Genomic DNA, 6,224 nt, shown 5'->3' with positions numbered 1-6,224 from the left:
GACCCTCCAGATCTACTCCTTTCCCTCATAAACACTATTAACAAAAGGCTTGACTAAACAGATATGTTTTCAGCCTAGACTTAAACGCTGAGACTGTGTCTGATTCCCAAACACTACTTGGAATATTAAATATAAATATTTTTGACAATATTTATCAAAATAAAACTGTAAACTCCATGCTTAAGGATGACTGCATCAAGACGCAGGACCAGGATGGCCGAGTGGTTAAGGCGTTGGACTTAAGATCCAATAGATACATGTCTTCGTGGGTTCAATCCCCACTCCTGGTAAGCCTGTAGTTTTTCTGTTGTGGTGGGTCAGCAGAGTTGTCCCATTAAATCTGTTCAGCTGGGATTATTTTGACTGTTGTACATCGCTCTGGAGAAAAGCTGAATGCCATGTAATGTAAATAAGAAATACATGTAAATATATTTTATTATTTACTAAAAACTAATGCAAATATACGACCACAATTCCAAAAACATTGGGACAAAGTCTCCCATCTCAGCTCATTATCTCTAGCTGCTTTATCCTGTTCTACAGGGTCGCAGGCAAGCTGGAGCCTATCCCAGCTGACTACGGGCAAAAGGTGGGGTACACCCTGGACAAGTCACCAGGTCATCACAGGGCTGACACATAGACACAGACAACCATTCACACTCACCAGTTAACCAAACCTGCATGTCTTTGGACTGTGGGGGAAACTGGAGCACCCAGAGGAAACAGGGAAAACATGCAAACTCCACACAGAAAGGCCCTCACCAGCCACGGGGCTTGAACCCAGACCTTCTTGCTGTGAGGCGACAGCGCTAACCACTACACCACCATGCCAGTTAGGACAAAGTCTCATCTCATCTCATCTCATTATCTGTAGCCGCTTTATCCTGTTCTACAGGATCGCAGGCAAGCTGGAGCCTATCCCAGCTGACTACGGGCGAAAGGCGGGGTACACCCTGGACAAGTTGCCAGGTCATCGCAGGGCTGACACATAGACACAGACAACCATTCACACTCACAGTCAATTTAGAGTCACTAGTTAACCTAACCTGCATGTCTTTGGACTGTGGGGGAAACCGGAGCACCCGGAGGAAACCCACACGGACACAGGGAGAACATGCAAACTCCGCACAGAAAGGCCCTCGCCGGCCACGGGGCTTGAACCCGGACCTTCTTGCTGTGAGGCGACAGTGCTAACCACTGCAGCACCATGCCAGTTGGGACAAAGTACAAATTGTAAATAAAAATGGAATGCAATAATTTACAAATCTCAAAAACTGATATTGTATTCACAGTAGAACAGAGAAAACATATCAAATGTCAAAAATGAGACATTTTGAAATTTCATGCCAAATATTGGCTCATTTGAAATTTCATGACAGCAACACATCTCAAAAAAGTTGGGACAGGGGCAATAAGAGGCTGGAAAAGTTAAAGGTACAAAAAAGGAACAGCTGGAGGACCAAATTGCAACTCATTAGGTCAATTGGCAATAGGTCATTAACATGACTGGGTATAAAAAGAACATCTTGGAGTGGCAGCAGCTCTCAGAAGTAAAGATGGGAAGAGGAACACCAGTCCCCCTAATTCTGCACCAACAAATAGTAGATCAATATCAGAAATGAGTTCGACAGTGTAAAATTGCAAAGAGTTTGAACATATCATCTACAGTGCATAATATCATCAAAATATTCAGAGAATCTGGAAGAATCTCTGTGTGTAAGGGTCAAGGCCGGAAAACCATACTGGGTGCCTGTGATCTTTGGGCCCTTAGACGGCACTGCATCACATACAGGCATGCTTCTGTATTGGAAATCACAAAATGGGCTCAGGAATATTTCCAGAGAACATTATCTGTGAACACAATTCACCATGCCATCCGCCGTTGCCAGCTAAAACTCAATAGTTCAAAGAAGAAGCCGTATCCAAACATGATCCAGGAGCGCAGACATCTTCTCTGGGCCAAGGCTCATTTAAAATGGACTGTGGCAAAGTGGAAAACTGTTCTGTAGTCAGATGAATCAAAATTTGAAGTTCTTTATGGAAATCAGGGATGCCGTGTCATTCGGACTAAAGAGGAGAAGGACGACCCAAGTTGTCAGTCCAGAAGCCTGCATCTCTGATGGTATGGGGTTGCATTAGTGCGTGTGGCATGGGCAGCTTACACATCTGGAAAGACACCATCAAGGCTGAAAGGTATATCCAGGTTCTAGAGCAACATATGCTCCCATCCAGACGACGTCTCTTTCAGGGAAGACCTTGCATTTTCCAACATGACAATGCCAAACCACATACTGCATCAATTACAGCATCATGGCTGTGTAGAAGAAGGGTCCAGGTACTGAACTGGCCGGCCTGCAGTCCAGATCTTTCACCCATAGAAAACATTTGGCGCATCATAAAACGGAAGATACGACAAAAAATACCTAAGACAGTTGGGCAACTAGAATCCTACATTAGACAAGAATGGGTTAACATTCCTATCCCTAAACTTGAGCAACTTGTCTCCTCAGTCCCCAGAGGTTTACAGACTGTTGTAAAGAGAAAAGGGGATGTCTCACAGTGGTAAACATGGCCTTGTCCCAACTTTTTTGAGATGTGTTGTTGTCATGAAATTTAAAATCACCTAATTTTTCTCTTTAAATGATACATTTTCTCAGTTTAAACTTTTGATATGTCATCTATGTTCTATTCTGAATAAGATATGGAATTTTGAAACTTCCACATCATTGCATTCCGTTTTTATTTACAGTTTGTACTTTGTCCCAACTTTTTTGAAATTGGGGTTGTATATTTTGAGGATATTACATGGTTGTGCAAAGGTATGAAGTTTATCTTCGAGTGGTGAACATATTTACAAGTGAGTGAAGCGAATGAGTGAAATATTTTTCAAGATGAGAAGATCAACGTCATATCTTTGCACCACTGTGGAATGTTCTTTATATTATATGGATACATCCACAAAAAATACGCAAGTTAATCAAAAGAATTTAAATTTTGAACCAGTTTGCCATTTTGACAATGCACATCAAGACAGTGGGAAAACACTGGGAGTGATGTCATCAGAGTGAAATATCAGGAATTATTATACATACAGGACACTTTTTCAATGGAATCACTTCAGAGATGTGAAACGTCCATGCAAGCAAGTGACTGACAATTTGTAAACAAACATGGCTGCCATGTTTGCTTCATTAAATACAGCAGATTTTGAAAGAATTTTGAAAGAAAAAGACGTGTTGAACACCCAAAAGGAATGTGTATGTATAATAATAATAATAATAATAATAGCTGGGTTTTTTCCTGGTATATCAAATATATTCCTGTAACGGTTCACTAGGCGTGGGTGGAGCACAGAGGACGGCAGGACAGAGATCAGGTTTGCAAAAGGCTTTATTGCCACACTTTTCAGTGAACAAATTTGTATTGGCTAGACACACACACACACACACAGCCAGCGTCTAGTCCGGAGATGAGCTCCCCTGCTCTCCGCTCTCCTTCCCTAAATAGGGCGCGGTCACTGGGAAGACACACGCAAACACAGGTTAATTGTCGTCAGGTGTAGTGATTCTGCCACTTACCTTCCCTGACTCCGCCCTCCTGTCACAGACCAGCGCTTGACCATGCCCCCACTGCCACAATTCCATTCAGCTAACATGATATTGAACTCATCTTCGACTTGTTCAGTATCATGCCAGCTGAATGGAATATATCTAATATACCACACGCACAAAAAAAGCCAGCCAATATTATTTAAATATGTCACTCAGATCCGTGAAGTGTTTTGTCTGAAAAAATGCAAAATTTTCAACTTCATATCTTCAAGCTAACATGTGATTTTTTTTTTAAATTATAATACAGACACATTCACAAACAAAAAGTACCCAAATTTATCAATACAGTTAATCAGTGTCTTCACAAGTGACATATAGAGATTTATGTCACAGTTTTGGTTCTCCATATCCCGGATGTAACTCATATGAAAAATTTGAGCGGTGTATTTCCCAGTAAAACACTTGTGTATATATATCCATCCAGCACGGGCGATTGCTCTAAGACAACGAGGGAGGCTCAGCCTCCTCTAAAAATGACGAACATCGTGTAGGATGAATTGCGCTAGGCTTATGTTATAGCCAACCTTATAACATTGCTATTTCAGATCCAGAATCATAGAAATATATGTGCTCAACCCAACTACAGTGCGAAATCATTCCCTTATAACTTTCCCCAGTTCGCCTAATGTGTGCGTGAGTTTTTCCCCCTCGTGACAGCGCGATGCAGCCCAGCCTCAGTGGATTGGGAGCTATGTGCTTGTCAATCTCAAAATGCAAGACGATTATTGGACGAATACTGCGAAAACGCCCGCCCACGGAGTCTCACGGACTCCCAGCCTCAATGGACTTCAACGGCATTTGGGAGCTCTGTGCTTTTCAATCTCAAAATGCAAGACGGTTATTGGACAAATACTGCGAAAATGCCTGCCCACGGACTCCGAGCCTCACATGGGAGGGACATGGCAGTTTCCGCGAGGAGACTGGTGATTGGTGAAAGCGGCCAGATATTTTCTTTGATTGACAGCTCGTTTCAACTATAGACAGGCAGCGGACAGTGTTGCCAGATTGGGCGATTTCCCTCCCAATTGGGCGGTTTTAAGTGCATTTTGGCGGGTTTTGAACATATTTTGGGCTGGATAACGTCAGCAGTATCTGGCAACATCAGTTCAGTCCCATGCGGATTCGCAGGTGCTGTGGTGTATTGTAAGAGATTGGCTTACATTTCGATTTCATTCATTACATACGTTTTCTACCAGCTTTTTTAGTTTGTATATATTTTCATTGTAAATAAAGTGTAAATATAGTGTTGTCAAGTTTGCTATCTTAGTTCCAGAAATTTCATTTATTTGAGTGACTGAACTTGAACTTGAGGGGGCTAGTCAGCTAGCAGGAAAGCTGCGCACGGATGCCAAGCATTGCTGATTTAATTTTGGCGAAGCCATTTGCCAGTCTTCCTTTCGAGGAAAAAATTAAAATTAAAGAGCAGGGTAGACCAACGCCTCAATTTGACTTGGTGAAAAAGGTAGGGAATAATACTCGTTCCTTTCAGCTCTCCTGGTACGAGAAAGTGAATTGTCTAACAGCAAGTGACCCACATCAACAACAGTAAATAGGCTACTTTAGTAATATGTCATGGATGGACCAAAAATATAGAATCTATTTCAAATGTTTATGCTGAATATATTATATTGGAATATATGTTTTTCTGGATATGAATTAAACACCGCTACAATTTGGAAAACATTTTTGAACAAAAACACAGCCGAGGTCAATTTTTAAACAACATGCCACAATTCTAAAATATAAAATGTTAAAATATACCCCTCCCCCCCAACACCACCATCATGTATATTGGACAGTAGGCTAATGGGCCAAAAGAACCTGTTATTTCACAGTTTGTGACGCTGCCAACAATCAGCCAGATCAGAGGCAAGAATATGGGCAAAATTTATGTGTTTTTTCTTTTAAAATCTGGAAATATCGTAACCGACCAGCCTCCCCTGTTTGAAATACTACCAGCCGCCACTGCCATCCAGGCATATCACTACAGTGGCATGGCTGCTCTGACAGCTTCAGCCATCAAAGTGTCAAGGGAACATTACAGTAGTGGTTTCCTGTTGCCTTCTGCTGGATTATTGTAGAGGTTTTCTCCTCTTAACCATTCACACACACACACACACACACACACACACACACACACACACACACACACACACTTATGGACAATTTAGAGCCACCAGTTAGCCTAACCTGCATGTCTTTGGACTGTGGGGGAAACCGGAGCACCCAGAGGAACCCACGCAGACACGGGGAGAACATGCAAACTCTACACAGAAAGGCCCCTGTTGACCACTGAGCTCAAACCCAGAACCTTCTTGCTGTGAGTACTAACCACTACACCACCATGCCACCTGTGTAGATTTAATGTGATTAAATACAGTGGTGCTTGAAAGTTTGTGAACCCTTTAGAATTTTCTATATTTCTGCATAAATATGACCTAAAACATCATCAGATTTTCACACAAGTCCTAAAAGTAGATAAAGAGAACCCAGTTAAACAAATGAGACAAAAATATTATACTTGGTCATTTATTTATTGCGGAAAATGATCCAATATTACATATCTGTGAGTGGCAAAAGTATGTGAACCTTTGCTTTCAGTATCTGGTGTGA

At 41.8% G+C, this 6,224-nt stretch overlaps 1 non-coding gene across 1 annotated transcript; it reads left to right on the top strand.

Moving 5' to 3' along the window:
• The first annotated feature begins 207 nt into the window (after window positions 1–207).
• On the top strand, window positions 208–290 carry trnal-uaa (transfer RNA leucine (anticodon UAA)). The gene has a single exon. It is a non-coding gene; the product is annotated as a tRNA-Leu (tRNA).
• The last annotated feature ends 5,934 nt before the right edge of the window (window positions 291–6,224 follow it).

Source organism: Neoarius graeffei, chromosome 18, assembly GCF_027579695.1.
Source record: "Neoarius graeffei isolate fNeoGra1 chromosome 18, fNeoGra1.pri, whole genome shotgun sequence".
Lineage (NCBI taxonomy): Eukaryota > Metazoa > Chordata > Actinopteri > Siluriformes > Ariidae > Neoarius > Neoarius graeffei.
The sequence above is the reverse complement of the archived record's forward strand: the minus strand, read 5'-3'. Positions and strand labels throughout refer to the sequence as shown.